At 38.0% G+C, this 12,614-nt stretch overlaps 1 long non-coding RNA gene across 1 annotated transcript; it reads left to right on the top strand.

Moving 5' to 3' along the window:
• Positions 1–9,948: 9,948 nt before the first annotated feature.
• Positions 9,949–10,362, top strand: LOC130947653 (uncharacterized). Its single transcript, XR_009072756.1, has 3 exons — positions 9,949–10,000; positions 10,071–10,164; positions 10,250–10,362. It is a non-coding gene; the product is annotated as an uncharacterized LOC130947653 (long non-coding RNA).
• Positions 10,363–12,614: the final 2,252 nt, after the last annotated feature.

Raw genomic sequence — 12,614 nt, 5'->3', positions numbered from 1 at the left:
GTTTGCATACGTGATACATGGGAAGAGTGATATGCATGTATCTTGTTTATACTAGGGGTGTTCATGAAATAACTAAATTGTGGTTAATCGGTTAAAAAATTATAACTGCATTTTGGTTAACCAATTTAATAAAATAATTTTAAAAACCCGTTTTTAATCGATTAACCAAAACTAGAACCAAAACCAAAATTTATGCAACTCTTGTGTTCAAATTGGTTAACTGATTTTTTTTTTGTAAAAACCGATTTTTAACTGATTAAAATCGATTTTTAAATTTTTTTTAAAAATCCAATTTTTATGTGAAAAACCGGTTTAAAAAATAGTTATTTTTTAAAACTGATTTTTATTTTTATAACCGGTTAAAAATCGATTTTTGAATTTTCTAACCGGTTAATAACTAGTTTTATCACATAAAACCAATTTGGTTAATTAACCAAATTATATTTTTGGCTAACCCAAAAACAGGTTTGGTTTTTTGATTAACCAAACTATGAACAGCCCTAGTTTATACTGTAAATGAGATACACTTGAATTCAACTTGTTTACACTGTAATCAAGATACTAGAAAAGTTAATTCTTTTGCACGGTAAACAAGATAATGTACGACAAATTTCGATCAGCTATAAAAGGATCTACAACCATTACTCTTCTCTATAAACATTTCACTTCGTCTCCTCTGTTTCTTCAATAAATTTAGTATAAATATCTAGTGGTAGTGGATATATTGTTGTAAGTGTATATCTCAATTGTCACATGCGAAATAGTGACACTGAGATTATATTTGAGTCTGATAATCCTATTTTGTTACGTACTAGTTCTTTGTCTGAGTTAAAGAGTCTAATATTGACGAACCTCAGTGCTAATGGGACAAAAAATGTTGGAAGAGTTGGGTATAGGTTACTAGCACCGATGAAAAGTGATGTATTTCAGTTTCATCTATTTTGGCTCGATGGCGATGAGCATGTGCACCTCATGTTTGATGTCCTTGGGAGAATCATGGCAGAACAAGTGATGGAGCTTTCTACGAAGGTTGGTGATGTTAGTGGTGGTGGTTCTGGCCACTCAAATTTTTTCTAGGATGACCCATCTCTTGCATCACCGCCCATGTACTGTGCTAGTCTAGTGGTACACATGGATGTGGACGGTGAGGAGTCCAACAAAGAGTATGTTGCCGATAGTAACGAAAGTGGTTCTTTTGAGGATGATGATGAGGAAAAATTTGCACTAGAGACTCCAATCAGTGGATCAGTTCGGTATCTTTTGCCTACTCCGCAACTAATTCCGGAGTTATCATTATACCCAGCCACTATCATACATTGGATCTTGACGCAATGCACGAGAAAACTCAATTTTTCAATACGGGTAAGGACGATTACAACACAGACGGTGGTATGGAGTTTCGCATTGGTCATAGATTTAAAAGCAGAGAGACAATAATGCAAGATGTGAAGAATTACAACATTTGAAGAAGTTCTAATTACCGAGTTGTGGAGTTGGATTGATCAAAGTACTATGTGCATTGCAGGCAATTTGCAGCAGGATGTCTTTGGAATCTCTATGTTGCCCTCCAACAGAATCTCGGATATTGGTAAGCGTTGTTTTATATTGTAATGTATATTCTTTTTTATCATGATTATTTTGGGGAGAATGTCTATCAATCCTATTTTAATTCATTAGGGAGGTACGTAAATTTGGTGAACTGCACACCTGTTTAGTCCCCCACCATGTTTCAAGACCATCGATAGTTGGACAACAACCTCATTTGTATTGTCATTCTGCCCCTCATATAGTCCAATCCATCAGTTAATATCCCTATTCTTTGAATAATTCAGTTTCCTGTAATAGGAGTGACACCAAACCCCTTACTCAAACAGCATTTGTAGCTCAAAGCAATAAGAATGTAACTATTGACCTTTGGCATTAACGTCTGGTCACTGTTCAATGCATAACGTTAATTATGTTTTGAAAACATGTGGAATTTCTGCTTCTTTTGATTCTAATCTTGTTCAAATATGTGAATGTTGCACTATGGACAAAATGCACCAATTTCCTTTTACTAAATCTGAATCTGTTTATGCAACACCTTTAGATCTAGTTTTTAATAATTTTTGGGGACCAACCCCTAGGCTTTCTAGAAATGGATTTAGGTATTACATATCATTTGCTGATGCTCATACGAAATACACTACTATTTTCTTACTGAGTCATAAATCACAATTTCTACAAGCCTTAAAAAATTACAAAGTGTTTATGAAAACACAAATCGGATTGAAGCTTAAAGCGTTACAAAGTGATAGGGGTATGGAATTCAGGTCTCATTCCTTTACTCAATTTCTCACTGAACATAGTGTTATGCATAGAATTTTATGTCCTCACACACACACCAAGAATAAGGTAGTGTGGAGAGAAGACACAAGCATATAACAGAGGTAGGACTATCTTTATTAGCTACTTCTGCAGTGTTTATTATCAATAGATTATCCAGTTCTGCATTAGAAAATAAATTCCCCTTTGAAACTCTTTTTGGTAAATTGTCAGCTTATCATAATCTGAAAATATTTGAGTGTCAATGTTTTCCTTACTTAAAACCTTATAATAAAGTTAAATTTGCCTTTAAATAAGAAAAGTGTTTATTTCTTGGCTATGACAATCATTATCGGGCTATAAGTGTATGACTAAGGATGGTAAAGTTCATCTTTCAGGGCATGTGATTTTTGATGAAACAGATTTTCCATATATTTCTTTCTTTGGCAATAAAAGTACAGCTGCAGATACAACCATCTCTAGTGATCTGTCCACTTTCACTTTTATCACTTCACCACCACCTCAGAACTCCCCTGCAGCCTGTGATGGTTCATCGCAACCCTCACCTCCTATAGACATACCTGGTTCATCCTCATCACCCACCAATCCTGACACCCAATCTTTAGACCATACCTCTTCTCATACTAGTCTTAGGTCCGATCCTTCTTTTCCAATTTCTGCCCTTAAAGTGCCCTTACCCTTAGATCCTCCTACAAACACAACTAATACTACCCCTTCTAATACTCATAATATGCTAACAAGATCAAAAACCAGAAGTCAAAGGCCTCAAACTTTAGTTGCTAGTACAGAAGAACCTTATGATTTGATCGATAACATTCCCAAGAATGTTAGGCAAGCTCTTCAGTGTTCCTACTGGAAGAGTGCTATGGATGCTGAAATTCAGGCGTTGGCCAGATGGAACACTTGGGATCTAGTTAATTTAACAAACAATAAAACTGCTATTGGATCTAAATGGGTCTTTCCTATAAAAAGGGACCCTTCTAGTAACATAATTAGGTACAAAGCCAGGGTTGTTGCAAAAAGGTTTTTTGCAGGTCGAGGGCATTAATTACAGTCAAATATACAGTCCAGTTGTGAGGCCAACAACAGTGAGAATTGTGATTACTCTGGCCCTATCTCTCGGATGGACACTACGGCAATTCGATTTTGAACAATGCCTTTCTTAATGTCATTCTTGAAGAAGAGGTATACATGTCTCCACCCGCAGGTTATCAATTTAGGAATCCAACTCAAGTTTGCAAATTAAACAAAGCAATCTATGGATTAAAGCAAGCTCTGAGAGCTTGGTTTAATAAATTGACTGCAACTCTGTTACAATTTGGCTTTACTAGAACTAAAAGTGATATTTAACTTTTTGTTAAACATACTACTCAATCTACAATCTTCCTCTTGACCTATGTTGATGATATTGTTGTCACTCACAGTGACAGTGGTGAAGTCAATAAACTAATTTCTGATCTAAACAACATATTTCCATTCAAAGATCTTGGTAAACTTAGCTACTTTTTTGGGTTAGAATTTTCTTATTTAACAGATGGATCTATCATTGTCTCTCAACAAAAGTATGCTCGGGACTTGTTGCAAAAAGCTAATATGGATGCTGTCAATCCAACTCCAACTCCTATGGTCTCATCCTTGAAGCTAACAACATCTAATGGTGCTGCCCATTTTCAGAATCTGAGACAGTATAGGGAAGTTGTTGGATCCCTTCTACTTGACTATCTCTAGACCTGACCTTGCCTTTTCTGTTAACAAGGTCTCTTAGTTTATGCATTCATTAACAATTGAACATTGGAAAGCAGGGAAAAGAATACTATGATATGTGGCAGATACAATGTCAACAGGTATTAGATTTCAAAAATGTACTAACTTGAGATTGCTTGCCTTTACAGATTCGGATTGGGCAGGGGACTTGGAGGACAGAAAATCGGCCACTAGTTATTGTGTATACTTAGGAAGCAATCTTGAAGAAGCAATAAACAAGACAAGGTTAGCCGCAGCAGCACTGAGGCAGAATACCGAAGCATGGCAGCAGCTCAGTCAGAATTGGTGTCAATTCAGCAACTTCTAAAGGAACTTAGAGTCCAACAATCAATAACACCTACCATATATTGTGATAATCAAATAGCCTGTTCATTGGCTACCAACCCAGTGTTTCATACAAGGTGCAAACATATGGAAATTGACCTTCACTATCTTAGGTAAATGGTGATAAAAAAGAGCTTTATATTTTTCATATACCCTCCATAGATCAGATTGGGGATATCTTCACCAAATCACTTTCAACTCCTCTGTTTCACAAGTTTAGAGACAAACTTCGAGTGGTTCTTCAACCCACTGCTAAGTTTGAGATGGGCTATGGGTGAGTAAATGTAAAATGGTAGTTATAGACCCAAAACTAACTTCCCAATTCTGTTATTTTATTCAGGTGTTCTGGTATTTTCTTTTTCGGGCCTGCTACACATACAAGCATACAAGCAACCAAGTAGGCCCAGCCCAAACACGAAACACGCGCATGAAAGAGAGATAAGATGCCGCGTCCAACTCACGCGCTCAGCATTCGAACGGTTACGTATGGGAGACTCTTCCACTTCTTCCACTTCTTCCATTTCTCAAGGCACTTTCAAAACAACGAAATCCTCTCATTTTCGAGCGAAAATCAACTTTCAAAATATAGAAATCGTAGTTGGAAAACTGCATCGAAACACCATCAACCTCTCTGTGAAGAAGAATCTGAAGAAAAAACAAACCAAGAATACTCAACGTAAGTGCATTAAAATACTGTATATTTTACTTTTCTTCTACGTCGTTCTGCTAGGTTTTACTGTTACTGTTGCTTCTTTGTTATACGTCGTTCTTCTAAGTTATACGTCGTTCTTCTAAGTTCTACGTCGTTTACGTTGTTATTCTAAGTTCTCCTGCTATTTTTCTTGATTTTTGGGGGTTTATTCCGTAGATTCGGGGGTGTAAACTGCTTAACCTTGTAATGTGGCTATATATTCAAGCATGGCTGACTGATATCTGTCTGATATCTATATGGATGTATCTGAATAATATCTATGGGTGTATCTCCCTGTAATGAATGGGTGTATATTGTTTGACATTGTTGGGTGTATCTGAATAATATCTATGGGTGTATCTCACTGTTATGAATGGGTGTATCTTGCGAATATCTGGCTGTCTTGACTCATATATATGGGTGTATCTTACTGTTATCAATGGGTGTATCTTAATTGTTATCAATAGGTGTATCTGAGTCATATATATATGGGTGTATATTACTGATATGTTTGGGTGTATTTTTAGTTTCAGAGAAAATGGCAGCAAGAAACCAAACCAAAGACCTCAAATGTGCCACACATCTCCTGAATGATAAGTTCAGAAACATGACTGAGGAGAAGAAGGCCATTGTCAGGGATCTTGGATTCGGTGGGTTGATGCACATCCCACCACTGAGGGTGGATCACCAACTCTTGAGAGAGTTGGCAAAAAACTTCAAACTTGGGGAGAACAAACTGAGGACAGGATATGGTTCTTTCCATATAACCCCAAAAAAAATAGGTGATGCGCTTGGCATCAATGCAACAGGTAATTAGCTCAAAATTATAGATGTATATTAAGTTGTTGCTTGGGTGTATATTAACCTGATGCTTGGGTGTATCTGAACTGACTTGGTTGCTTTGTTGTTTTCCTTTTTGTAGGAGATCTATTTCCTGAGAAAGTTGACTACAAGAAACTTTCTGAATCTGACAAAATAATTTATAAAAGATTCCATGGTAAGACCCTCAAAAGTCTTACCGATGAAATGATGGAAATCGGCGTTGGCAACGAAGAGGAACGCCTGATGTTCAAGAGGATATTCATCCTCTACATACAGATGGCGTTCCTTTTGCCAACGACGATAAACAAAATATCGCCGGTGCACCTGGTCCCGATTTTTGAGATGGAGGGCATAGAGGGGAGAAACTGGGGGGGGCATGTCTTGACCTTCATGATCAGGGGCATAACAGACTACCAGGAGAAGAAGAAGAAGAAGGCAATCAATGGCTGCCTCTTCGCCCTGATGATAATCTACTTTCACCTTTCAAAAAACAAACGCAACAACAGGGGTGAAAGACCACCAAAGCCATGGATTGCCAACTGGACTAAGGAGCAGTTGGTGAAAAGAATGAATGAAGAGAGAGAGGAAACTTTGGTGAGTAATCATAATAAGTTAGTGTACTTTATTTACCCTAATGGTGCTAACTAAAATATCTCATGTTTCAGGGGATTCTGAATTTGGCAGAGACAAAAGAAAAAATGAGAAAAAAAGAAAAAAAACAAAAAGAACAGGAAATAAAAAAAACAAAAAAAGGAAGGCGAGCTCAACATCGTGTTCGGAGACAGAAACTACCGAGAGTGACACTTCTACCTCTGAGTCTGAGGCTCAAGAAGACTCGGAGGATTCGGGAATTAAACACCCCGGCAAAAAGGGGAAAAAGTAAGTACCATACTTGGGTGTAATTTCATTATTGGGTTTGGGTGTATTTTGTTTGTCCACGTTGGGTGTATGTAGCTTATTAAGCAGGGTGTGTTTTCTTTTGCTGCGTTGGGTGTATATTGTATACTCAGTTGGGTGTGTCTCGTGAATTCAATTGGGTGTATTTTTAGTATGTTCTAAATGATGATTGTTTGCCTGCAGAATGGACTCAAGAAAAAGAAAGCAGAGGGAAGAGGAGTCGGATTCTGATTCAGAATCTGAATCTGAACCAAGTGACGAGTAATGTCCTGAAATTATTACTCCTTTCTTTTGGCTTCGTTATAAAGATTTCGTGTATTAACTGAAGCGTCTGTTATTGACTTATAGGAGCGAAGGATCATCTCCTGCGGAGAAGGAGAAGAAAAAGAAAGAAACAAAAACAACTCCAAAAGAGTAAGCACTTCTTTGGATAAAATTCTGTGATAAAATTAATTTTTTATTTCTGATTGGTACTGTTTTTTTTTCCACCCAGAACACCACAAAAAAGAAAAAAGCAGTTGTGGAGGATTCACCTCCTGAAGAAGATCAATACTTTTACGGGTACAGTACCTCGTAAGCTATCCTACGGTCTAGCATCGTAATTATTTTTATTAACGTCTTATTTTATGAATGTAGTGAGACATATGAAATATCAAGTGACGAACTTGATGAATTGCTAGGGGGAAATGTTCATAAATCTGCTGCAGAGGGGTATGTCTTGCTGTGCTGTGTATTTGAGATTTTGGTGTCTTTTGTTTGCTAATAATTGTATCTTGTTTCGCAGGGACAACCAGCCTGACCTGGGATCGACAGAAGATCGCTATGTGTCCTCTGAAACGTAAGAAGCTTTATTATTTAATAAAATCTTGTTATCGTGATTTGGATGTATTCTGTGAAACAATATGGGTGTATTTTGTGGATCAAGTTGGGTGTATCTTGTTTACTAAGTTGGATGTATATTTCGTTTGAATAACATGAAATCTGTTCAGACTACCGGCTGTGAACTTGGGAAGTGATGATCCATCCTCTCAAGGACCCACAGAACAGAGTAGTGTAAAACAGCCGTCTCAGAGCATGTAATTTCTCTTTCAAATAACCGTTACTTTTGTTCTTCTAATAACTTCTACTTCTAATTCTGTATATATTTTTTTTAGAAAAAAAAGCCCTTTATTATTTTATTCAAGAAAAAAAAGGCAGCAAAAAAAAGCAAAAACTGCAATTATGTAAGTTCTCAAAAAACAAAGCCCGTCTTCTTTTTGAATTGTTCGGGTGTATTTTTTGAACTTCTTTGGGTGTATTTTAGGTTGACTCTGGATGATCCAAACATGATGGTTGTTAGGGAACAAACGCCGTCGGAAGCGCTTGCAATGTAAGTTATCCAAGAATATTTCAACCTTATAACCTTATTATTTTCAAATACGTTGTTAACCTTTCATTTTTATTCTTGTTTAGAGTCCCGATCCAATTTTTTGTGCCGCCATCCCAGCAAACAACCACTGACGCAGATTCCGAACCAAGCCCTATGCTACAGATTGAAGGGGCTAGAGAAACGTAAGAAAATATTATTGGGTGTATATTTGTTTAGGGTTTGGGTGTATATTTGCTAAGAGTTTGGGTGTATACTCTTCCTTATCGATTTTGTGTAACTGTGCAGCACTCCTGAAACCCCGAAACAACTTCAAGAAACAACACCCAAGCTTCCCCCAGCTCCAACAAAAATGTAAGTTAATTAGACTAGAATCAATCTTTGCTTGTCATCCGTATATTCTTATTCTTACTCTTATTCTTGTACATAATGATGCAGTCATCCAGACGCCGAGGACGCTGCTGCCCTGTTGATGATGGCACGGACAGCAACCTATGCTCCTAAAACAGATCCGGGGATGCCATCATTCAGCCTCGGATTGACAGATTCAAGCCAGGAGGGGGCATCGACGCAGGAGACAGAAAGGGAAAAATCTCCAGGAACTGCAACTATGCTAGAACAATTGGACAGTTTGGTCCAAAAGATAGCAGGCAGTGCGTCAAAGGGAAAAGACGAAAGTCCGCAAATTCGGAGGGAGACTGGGGGAGAAAGTTCTGCTAAGTTTGAAACACCGGGGGGAACAAATCAAATTCCGGATGATATGAAAGAAAAGTGCTACATCTGGGGGACGAGACTGAAGGAAGATGCAAAGGGCAATACTAACGAGTTTGAGGAGATATGCACTGTGACTGGCCAAGGAGAGTACATTTTGATGAGAACGCAACTTGCATCCCTCCAGGCAAACAGTGATATAGAATGTCAGGTAATTTTAGACTAACATTAATGTTTTTACACCAAAGTCAACTGCAATGGTTATTAATTTAAAATTGATTTCTAGGTTGTATCTGCCATCTGCCTCATCCTAAACCAGAAAAGGGAAAAGAGGTTTCATGCACAAATATACTGTCTCCCCCCAGATATTGTGGTAAGTGTTACTTCTACAAACTTTGGGTGTATTTTATGCATTGGTTTGGGTGTATTTTTTTAGCTTACATTGGGTGTAAGTTGTTTATGTTCATGTTTTCATTTCTTGTATTGCAATTCTTGCAGAGCATGGCACTTTCTGATCACCCAAAGGGGGAATTCATATCTCCAAAAACGAACAGAGAATTCAGGGTGGAAGCCTACCCCAATTTCATTCCCTTCATAGACAGGAAAAAATTAAGTTCGCATCCATATGTAAGTTTTTGTTTCGTAAATTTGTTAGTACGCTTATTTACTTATATGCCAAATGAAATAACAGACTGTTGAAATGTGGCAATCCTTCAGATTTTTGCTCCTGTTTGCCACTCGGGACATTGGTGGTTGTGGCTAATAAATACAAGAACGCGGAAATGTCAAATACTTGACCCGCTACACAAAAAAGCTCCAAGCCCTGAGAGAAAGGAAATTAATAAATTCACTGTAAGTTCCCTCTGTCTTCTTTACTTTAATAGATAGGTCTATTTTGAAATTTGAGTTGGGTGTATATTCCATATTAAGTTGGGTGTGTCTTGTCAATTGACTCGGGTGTATTACTGACTTGTTTTGGTATTTAAGGGATATGTATTTTCGAGATTGATAGCACATGCCGGCGGGAAACCTCTCGAGAAAGGCGAGAAGGAGAAGGAAATTAAAGCCCCATATGTTAAAATTTCAGGCCAAAAAACAAGGTATAGATTTGTGACTCTGAACCTTAAACTTTCCTAAATGAGATTTGTAATTTATTTTCTTCGTTTTCAGCTATGACTGCGCTATTTACGTAATGAAGTGGCTTGAGTTAATAGAGCCGGAAAACATTAAAAAGGGGAAGTATGAATGGGATAACTGGACACAGGTAACTGTCTTTAGAAGTATATAACTCTGTATTACTTTACTGAATTAATATTTCTGTTTAAACATAACATACTTTTTAATTGTAGGAGGAGGTGGACCACTACAGAGTGGAATATGCTTCCCGGATACTATTTAGTGAGTTGAATAGACAGAGAGATCAGGCAATTAGAGAGAGTAGTGCTATAAGGCTGTCGAAGCCATCCTCTGTATTATTGAATCCGTTCTGTCAGATTAATTCTGAGGATATAGAAACTGGGTAGTTTGTAAATTGAACAAATGATGTAAATGTTTGCCATTCAATTTATTCAATGTATATTTTTTCCCATAGTTAAACTATCTGTGCTGATAAACTGTCTGTGATGTATTCAAAAACTGTATTACAGGTGGTAAAACATAAAGCAAAAAATCAAAAGCATACGCATATTATAAATTGTTACACCCAACGCTAGTCTAATAATACACCCGAGGTTGAGTAAAAATATACACCCAATTGTCTGTGCAGTATTCAATATGAATGAATTACAACTACTAAAATATGAAAAAAAAAAACATCAACTGAAATATACGCCCATAACCTGTGAATTTTTACAGCTTTTGTTCTATATGTATCTATATATGTGTCTATATGTAAATTGTCTATTAACAAAAATACACCCAAAGGTAACAGGGATTTTACACCCATACTCTCTATAACTATACACCCAAAGAGTTATCCCCTGCTGCTGGTACCCTGAACTGATAATTTATAACTTGTCCCTGGTATTGGCTGCTACTTGAATGCGCCGCTGATGCAGCATCAAACAGGTTTATCTGAATATAACACTCACGCATTAGCTAAACAATTAACTAAAAAATAAACTCAATCGCCACAGATTTAAAGAACATTACATTTACCTCGCTTAAAACTTTCGTCTTCTTCTTCTTTGTGGCATTTGCAATCTGTTTCTCCAGCTTTGAACCTAGCCTGTTTTTTGGACGTCCTCTTGTTCGAATCCTTGGCGGGCTTTGAAGCTCGTTAACGGATTCCAAGTTGGCGTCTTCGTGGGATAAAGAAGATGTCCCCTTCCTTTTGGCTTTTAATGCTTCCATCTCGGCCATGACGTTATCATACGCACGGGGCAGAATTGCAGTCAGCTCCTCCGATTCGGAGGCAAATTCGCAAATATTTTGCGAACGGAAAACAAGTTGGTCGAACCTCTTGCTTCTTGGCTCAATTAGTGGCTCGTCGTGGCTGCTCTTGATGTGTGTGTGTCGCCTCTTTACCTTCTTGCTCCATCGTTCCAGTATGTACCTAGGGGACACTTGGCTTACTTGTTCGAAGCTTAACACGCTTAGTGCGTGACGGCACAGTATCCCTCTCGACTCGAATAATAAACATTGGCATTTTACCTCGGCTGCAACTGAGTCGTAGGTAACCGCGAACTTGTCCAATATTGAGCTGGAAACTTGTTCTCCGACTTCGTATACTGAATAGCCTAGAGCAGAATTCTTTAATCTGGTGATGCAATTCGCCTTTCCTCTGAATTGGGCTTGGACTTCCCTAAACTTTGCTTGGGTGTACGCATCTTGAAACTGAGTTTCGATGGGGGATTTCGTTGCACATGGTATAACCGTATGAAAATCTGCAGCATCTGATTCTCTCTCTGCTTGCTCCCTGCTTCCGAGGCAATTATCGTACTGTTTGACGAACTGAATGAGCGAGCTGTTACGGGTGATGTACTTGTTAAAAAATGAATGCATGCTCTCGCTCCTTTGTGTGCTTCTCATCCCTGCCCAGAAGTGGTGGTCCAGATAGATAGGAACCCATATGTGACGGTCTTCGTACAGATCTGCATAATACACCCAAACACACACAGTAAAATACACCCGAGATACAGTACAATTTACACCTCTGCTGCAGAATTTAAAAACACATTACCTGAGAGTCACTTGTTGTCCGCAAGACCAAAATTCACCAGAAAATCGTTCCAATTCCTATCGAATGAGTCTTTGCTGTGAGAGTTCCAAACAACATGGCTCATTTGTTGTTCGATATCGGCGTGTGCCTTGTAGCCGTTTAATTTGCTTGGAATTTTCTTCATGATGTGCCAAATACACCAGCGGTGAACTGTTGTTGGCATACAGGCCTCTAGAGCCCTTTTCATTGATGCGCACTGATCGGTGAGAAACCCTTTCGGAGCGTTTCCTCCCATGCAACGAAGCCAACATTGAAATAACCATTTGAATGATTCAATTTCTTCGTTCTTCATCAAAGAGCATCCGAGAAGTGTTGACTGGCCGTGGTGATTCACCGCGACAAAAGAACCACAGACCAAATTATACCTGAAACGAATTGCCATGGTCCAGAATGCAAAATCATTAGGTACACCCCAACAAATGCTTATAATACACCCAATGACACATCCAATATACACCTCTGCTGCGGATTATTAAAAATAAATTAATTTAGCA

This window comes from Arachis stenosperma, chromosome 9 (genome assembly GCF_014773155.1).
Source record: "Arachis stenosperma cultivar V10309 chromosome 9, arast.V10309.gnm1.PFL2, whole genome shotgun sequence".
Classification (NCBI taxonomy): domain Eukaryota; kingdom Viridiplantae; phylum Streptophyta; class Magnoliopsida; order Fabales; family Fabaceae; genus Arachis; species Arachis stenosperma.
This window is presented reverse-complemented; position numbering and strand designations above follow the sequence as displayed.